Raw genomic sequence first — 8,756 nt, 5'->3', positions numbered from 1 at the left:
GGAAAAAGAGAATCTACACACATCAACAGAATCAGAAATGAGAAAGGAAAAATCATGACAGACCCCACAGAAATACAAAGAGCCATTAGAGAATACCATGAGGATCTTTATGCAAACAAGCTGGAAAACCTAGAAGAAATGGACAACTTCCTAGAAAAATACAACCTTCCAAGATTGATCAAGGAAGAAACAGAAAATCTAAACAGATCAACTACCAGCAACAAAATTGAAGCGGTAATCAAAAAAACTACCCAAGAACAAAACCTCCGGGCCAGATGGATTCACCTCTGACTCATATAGAGAAGACATAATACCCATTCTCCTCAAACTTTCCAAAAAATAGAAGAGAAGGGAATACTTCCAAACTCATTCTATGAAGCCAGCATCATTCTAATACCAAACCAGGCAAAGATACCACAAAAAAAGAAAATTACAGACCAATATCCCTGATGAACATAGATGCAGAAATACTCAACAAAATATTAGGAAACCAAATTCAAAAATACATCAAGAGGATCATACACCATGATCAAGTGTGATTCATCTCAGGGATGCAAGGATGGTACAACATTCGAAAATCCATCAACATCATCCACCACATCAACAAAAAGAACAAAAACCACATGATCATCTCCATAGATGCTGAAAAAGCATTCGGCAAAATTCAACGTCCATTCACGATAAAAATTCTCAGCAAAATGGGTATAGAGGACAAGTACCTCACCATAATAAAGGCCATATATGATAAACCCACAGCTAACATCATACTGAACAGCAAGAGGCTGAAAGCTTTTCCTCTAAGATTGGGAACAAGACAGGGATGCCCACTCTCCCCACTGTTATTCAACACAGTAATGGAGGTCCTAGCCATGGCAATTAGACAAAACAAAGAAATAGAAGGAATCCAGATTGGTAAAGGAGAAGTTAAACTGTCACTATTTGCAGATCACATGATATAGTACATAAAAAATAATAGACTCCAATCCAAAACTACTAGAACTAATATCAGAATTCAGCAAAGTTGCAGGATACAAAATTAACACACAGAAATCTGTGGCTTTCCTATACACTAACAATGAACTAATAGAAAGAGAAATCAGGAAAACAATTCCATTCACAATGGCATCAAAAAGAATAAAATACCTAGGAATAAACCTAACCAAGGAAGTGAAAGACCTATACCCTGAAAACTATAAGACACTCTTAAAGAAATGAAAGAGGACACTAGCAAATGAAAACTCATTCCATGCTCCTGGCTAGGAAGAATTAATATCGTCAAAATGGCCATCCTGCCCAAAACAATATACAGATTCGCTGCAATCCCTATCAAATTACCAACAGCATTCTTCAACAAATTGGAACAAATAGTTCTAAAATTCATATGGAACCACCAAAGACCCTGAATAGCCAAAGCAATACTGAGAAGGAAGAATAAAATTGGGGGGACCTCACTCCCCAACTTCAAGATCTACTACAAAGTCACAGTAATCAAGACAATTTGGTACTGGCACAAGAACAGAGCCACAGACCAGTGGAACAGAATAGAGACTCCAGACATTAACCCAAACAAATATGATCAATTAATATATGATAAAGGAGCCATGGACATACAAAGGGGAAATGACAGGCTCTTTAACAGATGGTGCTGGCAAAGCTGGGCAGCTACATGTAAGAGAATGAAATTGGATCATTGTCTAACCCCACACACAAAAGTAAATCCGAAATGGATCAGAGACCTGAGTGTGAGCCATGAAACCATAAAACTCTTAGAAAAAAACATAGGCAAAAATCTCTTGGACATAAACATGAGTGACTTCTTCATGAACATATCTCCCCAGGCAAGGAAAACAAAAGCAAAAATGAACAAGTGGGATTATATCAAGCTGAAAGGCTTCTGTACAGCAAAGGACATCATCAATAGAACAAAAAGACATCCTACAGTATGGGAGAATATATTCATAAACGACAGATCCAATAAAGGACTGATATCCAAAATAAATAAAGAGCTCACACACCTCAACAAACAAAAAGCAAATAATCCAATTAAAAAATGGACTGAGGAGCTGAATAGACATTTCTCCAAAGAAGAAATTCAGATGGCCAACAGACACATGAAAAGATGCTCCACATTGCTTGTTATGAGAGAAATGCAAATTAAAACCACAATGAGATATCACCTCACACCAGTAAGGATCGCCACCATCCAAAAGACAAACAACAACAAATGTTGGTGAGGTTGTGGAGAAAGGGGTATCCCCCTACACTGCTGGTGGGAATGTAAACTAGTTCAACCATTGTGGAAAGCAGTATGGAGGTTCCTCAAAAAACTCAAAATTGAAATACCATTTGATGCAGGAATTCCACATCTAGGAATTTACCCTAAGGATGCGGCAGCCCAGTTTGAAAAAGACATATGCACCTCTATGTTTATCACAGCAATATTTACAATGGCCAAGAAATGGAAGCAACCTAAGTGTCCATCAGTAGATGAATGGATAAAGAAGATGTGGTACATATACACAATGGGATATTATTATTCAGCCATAAGAAGAAAACAAATCATACCATTTGCAACAACATGGATGGAGCTAGAGGGTATTATGCTCAGTGAAATAATCCAGGCGAGAAAGACAAGTATCAAATGATTTCACTCATCTTTGGAGTATAAGAACAAAGAAAAAACTGAAGGAGCAGAACAGCAGCAGAATCACAGAACCCAAGAATGGACTAATAGTTACCGAAGGAAAAGGGGCTGGGGAGGATGGGTGAGAAGGGAGGCATAAGGTGGGTGGGGGGAGAAAGAGGGCATTATGATTAGCATGTATAGTGTAGGGTGTGGGGCATGGGGAGGGCTGTACAACACAGAGAAGGCAAGTAGTGATTCCACAGCATCTTACTACACTGATGGACAGTGACTGTAATAATGAGGTTTGTGGGGGGGGGCGGTCTTTGTGATGGGGGGAGTCTTGTAAACATAATGTTCTTCATGTAATTTTAGATTAATGATACCAAAAAAAAATTTACTGTTGATAAGGTAGATTCCCACACCCGAGTTGCTCTAAACCTACTGAGAAGTTTTCTAATAACTGAAGTTGTTTTTAAATTTAATTGACATAAATTTCAAAAGCTCCATAGGCTCAGGCAGCTATGGTATCAGACAGCTCAGTTTTTAGGGATGATGAGCTAGTATTGCAGAGAGTGCCCTGCTTGGAGGAGCAGACACAAATGTCTGAAAGCTCCTTTTGTTTGGTTTTTATGTGTCATGGGCATGCTATGGACCATCTTGCCCACTACATGACCTTGATGAGGACCCTAATGTTAGGTCTTGGTCAAAGGGAAAGCTGTGCTTCTCTTGATATATACACTAGGTATCGTATTTGTTTTTACATATAATTTCAGATATACTGATAAATGTTATGAATAAAAATATGGTAGAGTTTATTATATTAGGGCTCTTCAGAGAAACAGAGCCAATAGGAGAAATATATATAGAGAGAAACAAAGAAAAGAGAGAGAGAGTGGTGAAGGGGGGAGCCTAGTAAACATAATGTTCTTCATGTAATTGCAGATTAATGATACCAAAATAAAATAAATAAAAATAAAAATAAAAATAAATTCTTAGGATACATAGGTAAAAAAAGAAAAGAGAGAGAGAGGGAGATTTATTATGAGGAACTGGCTCGTGAAGTTATGGAAGCTGAACAAGATCTGCTGTCTGTTACAAGCTGGAGACCCAGGATCTCTGGTAGTTGCAGTCCAAATCTAAGGGCCTGAGGACCAAGACAGTTGATGGTACCAATTCTAGTCTGAGGGCACCAGACAAGTGTCCCAGCTTGAAAACAGCCAGCAAATTTCTTCCTTACCCCACCTTTTGTTCCATTCAAGCCTCCAGTAGATTAGATGATACCCTCCCACATTGGGGAGGGTCATCTGTTTTACTCAATCTATTGCTTCAAATGTTAATCTCACTCAGAAATACCCTCACAGACATGCCCAGAATAATGTTTAACCAAATATCTGAGTACACAATGGCCTAGTCAAGTTGACACACAAAATTAACCATCACCATTATTATAATGGGTATTGAGGGGGATGTGTTATTATCATAGCAAATAATAAGAATTAAAAAGTAATAGGAAGAACAAAAGCCAACTAATCCTTGAACACATACTACTTAGCAAGCATTGCATGTATTTTTCTTTATTATTTATAATTGTCAAAATAAATCTCATTTCACAGTTGAGGAAATTGAGGTAAGGACATTTAGTAACTTGCTCATGACCAGGTCTCTGGCCAAGCGGCACTTTGTACTGAAATAGTTTGATGCCAGGGCCTGCTACTCCTGGTCACTACACTAAAAGGCTTCATTTAGTTAATGCTTTTTCATAAAATTTTGAAGAGTGAGTATAATAAAGCCATGAGTGCCAGCACAAATACAAACTTTTTTTGATTTGGAAGTTGGAAGTGAGAGCAAGGAGATGGTTCAGAGAGGTCTGAAGGAGGACTCAGTATTTGGCCAGGATCTGAAAGGACCGTCAATAGGGTTCCAGAGTTGTGACAGATCACATTTTCCAAGGTGGCCACAAAAGATCTATCTTATATACTTTTCTACACAGTTATACCAACACTCCTCCCACAGAGAAATGAGATCTGTGTTCCCCCCTAGTAGCCATACAGTGGGGAAACCCAGGCCACGTACAGGAGCTCCTGCTGACAGTCCCTGCTGAGAACCCAGCCAAGAGCCAGCATCCGTTGGCAGATTCTTGGGTTAGAAAACATGGTGCAGTAAAAACTGTTCAGTCTTGGTCCGCAGTTCTTGGCAAACAGCTCCTGAAAAGCTTGGAATTTCCTGATAAGTGTGTTTTCTGTTATTCATTAGGAAACCTTTGCAACTATACCTACGTTTATGCTAATGAGGTGACTCACGGCTGGGCGCCCCCCACCCCCATGCTTCGGGGAGGGGGCAGGGGGCTGGAGCCAGAAAAACCAACCACGTGATCAGAGGGTCGGAACTTTCAGCGCCACCTCCCAACCTTCAGGGAGGAGAGACGGCTGGAGATGGAGTGAGACCATGTGGCCAGTGGCCTAATCACTCACTCCTGTGTAATGAAAACCCGGGAACAGTGGGGAGCTTCTGGGCTGGTGAACACATGCGTATGCTGGGAGTTGGCCCGGATTCCATGAAGAGAGGGCAAGGAACTCTGCCGGCCCCACCGTGGACCTTGTCCTATACGACTCGTTTTCTTTTAAACCACTTCACCGAAGTATGACTGACCTACAGAAAGATAAATGTATTTCATGTATATAACTTGATGAGTTTGGAGATAAATATACACTCATGAAACTGTCACTACAACTATGCCATGAACATGTACATCACCTCCAAAACTTTTCTCCTGCCTCCTTATTACTATTACTGTTGTTATTGTTGATATAAGAGCACTTAACAGAAGATCTGTGCCTCTAGCAAATTTTTAAGTATACAATACAGAGCTGTTCACTTTAGGCACTATGCTGTACATAGATCTCTAGGACTTACCTTATGACTGAAACGCTGAACCTTTTGACTAACACCTCTGCATTTCCCTTCTCCCCCATAACCTGGCAACCACCATTCTACTTACTCTTTGCTCCTATGAATTTGACTACTTAAGATTCCTGGTATCAGCGGGGTTAGGGGCACTGACCCCTGCACAGTCAAAAATCTGCATGTAACTTTGACTCTCCCAAAAAACTTTACTAATAGCCTGCTGTTGACAGGAAGCTTTAACAATAACATAAAGTCAGTTGATACATATTTTGTATGTGTATTGTACACCATAGTTTTACAATAAAGTAAGCTGGAGAAAAAAAATTTTTTTGTCAGACAAATCTCCAAAAAACTTTCCAGTATGTTTATTGAAAAATACCCATGTGTAAGTAGACCTGTGCCATCCAAAGCCATATTGTTCAAGGGTCAATGATAGTATCATACAGTATGTGTCTCTCTGTATCTGGCTTATGCCGATTAGCATACTGTCCTCCAGGTTCACACATGTTATCACAAATGGCAGGATTTCCTTCCTTTTTAAGGCCAATATTCCATTGTATCCAATGGGGCTTTTCATCTGTTTGTTCAGATGTATGCTTTTGTAGTAAACTGGTAAGCATAGTGGTTTCCTGAGTTTTGCGAGTCATTCCAGTGAATTGCCAGACCTAAACAGGGGTCATGCAAACCCCCAAATTTATAGACTGTCTGTCAGAAATGGAGCCATCCCCAGGCTGCCCATCTGAGGTGGGGCCATCCTGTGGACTGAGCCCTAAAACCCGTGGAGTCTGATGCAACTCTGAATTAGTGCCACAGAATTGAGTGGAGTTGCTGGTCACCCAGTTTGGTGTCAAGGAATTGCGGTGTTGGAAAAACGCAGTAAGCTTTCAAGATAACAGCAGCTCTAACTGCCATCTAACTGCTAAAACATGAGACCCGCATGGGAAACCTTTAACAGAGCCCACTTAACCTCCAGAACAGACAGAGCTGATTATAAATTACTGTTGCTGTTTTAAGCCGCTAGGTTATGGGGCAATGTGTTATGGAACAATGGTGACTAAGGAGAGTCAGGGTGGGGACCCTGGCATGCTCAGAGGGGAAAGAAGGAGAAGGCAAAGGAAGGGTGGAGGTCATCAGCTGCAGTTCTTGGGTTGTGGGGGACAGAAAACTTCTCTGGATTGAGAAAAAAGCAAAGGTATTAGTCGGAAGAACACTGGTGGGCCTACAGAATCTAAGAAGTGCCAGACGAGCTTCACAGAGCCCACTCCACTCAGGACAGACAGAGGGGATAGTAAATGACTGTTGCTATTTTAAGCCACTAGTTATGGGGCACATCTAAGTCTCAAGCACAGCAGAGAGAAACAGGAAAAGGAGCAAAGAGTGTGCACCCAGTGTGCCCTCGGGATGGTTGGGGGATGCTGCCACACATCTTATGCTGTCATTGGCCAGAACTTAAATAAAAACAGTATGACATAGCAAGGAAGGACAGGCAGGCAGACACATCCACGGGCCCCATTTCTCCATCCAAAGCTCATAGCTGACATTTAGCGCTTTCCAGTCTCACTTCCCTTTCTAACATCCCCTTGCCTCTGGCCAGCATTTAGAGGTGGTTAGGTTCTTTCCTCAAAACTACATCCCTAAAAGGGCTGAGTCCTTGGTGGTCCAGCCCAGGAATTCTGGCATCTTTTAAAACCTTTATCTTTGATGTAGGAGTCATCTATTGCTAGGTAATAAGCGGCTCCCCAACTTAAAGGCTTAGAACAACAATAAACACGGAGCAGGCTTATGTAGAATGATGTAGCCACATGTACATTGTTCTGTGGAGCTTGAGAGACCCCCCCCCTCACCCGCTGAATATTCAATTATGGAGCAGGAGAGCATTCAATTATGAGGCAGAGAGAGACACGTGTAGGTTATTCAACATTGACTTCTTTTGCCCTCAAGCAGCACTCATAAAAAAAGGCATCATACTCACTTATTTTGGTCAAAAATAAAAACGGAAAGGATACTATAGAGAACCACCACACCACTTCCTAAAAAGTAATTTGCAATTTTCATAATGCTTAGCTTCTTGTTAAACTGTATAAAACTTTAAGCATTTCACCCACACTGAATAATTAGATTTTGCAGTTATTTCATGACAGCTAACATCAAGGAGAATAATCTGAGTTTACCTAGATGACCCATAACTTTTTGAACGTCAGGCATTTGATTCTGACACCTGCTTGGAGAGATGACTCACTCAAAAAAAATTCTGTTGTCCATCTGCTTTGTGTCATGAACATTATCAGTACCCCACTTGAAAACTTTTGATACTTTGTAGCTTAACATAAATATTTTATGTATTGTTTTTGGGTTTTATTTTTAACTGTCTATTAAAGATATTTTCTGGGAGAATATATTCATAAATGACTCATCCAATAAGGGGTTAACATAAAAAATATATAAAGAACTCATATTCCTCAACACCCAAAAAACAAATAACCCAATCAAAAAATGGGCAGAGGACCCGAATAGACACTTCTCTAAAGAAGAAATACAAATGGCCAAGAGACACATGAAAAGATGCTCCACATCGCTAATCATCAGGGAAATGCAAGTTAAAACCATAATGAGATATCACCTCATACCAGTTAGAATGGCCACTAGACAAGAAATTACAAATGCTGCCAAGAGTGTGGAGAAAGGGGAGCCCTCCTACACTGTTGGTGGGACAGCAGATTGGTGCAACTGCTGTGGAAAGCAGTATGGAGGTTGCTCAAAAACTACAAATAGAAATACCATTTGACACAGTAATTTCACTCCCAGGAATTTACCCAAAGGAAACAAAATCCCTGATTCGAAAAGACATATGCACCCCTGTGTTTATCACTGCACTGTTTGCAATAGCCAAAATATGGAAGCAACCTAAGTGTCTATCAGTAGGTGAATGGATAAAGATGTGGTACATATACACAATGGAATATTACTCAGCCATAAGAAGAAAAGAAATCCTGTCATTTGCAACAACATGGGTGGATCTAGAGGGCATTATGCTCAGTGAAATAAGCCAGGTGGAGACAGACAAATACTATATGATCTCACTTATTCGTGGAATATAAAAACAAAGCAAAACAGAAGAAACAAACCAGCATTAGACTCATAGACGCAGAGAAGTGACTAGTAGTTACCAAGAGGGAGGGTGGGGGTGATGGTGGGGGGAGGGGAGGGGGATTGTTGAACCACTGTG

Source organism: Manis javanica, chromosome 10, assembly GCF_040802235.1.
Source record: "Manis javanica isolate MJ-LG chromosome 10, MJ_LKY, whole genome shotgun sequence".
In the NCBI taxonomy this organism is placed as follows: domain Eukaryota; kingdom Metazoa; phylum Chordata; class Mammalia; order Pholidota; family Manidae; genus Manis; species Manis javanica.
The sequence above is the reverse complement of the archived record's forward strand: the minus strand, read 5'-3'. Positions refer to the sequence as shown.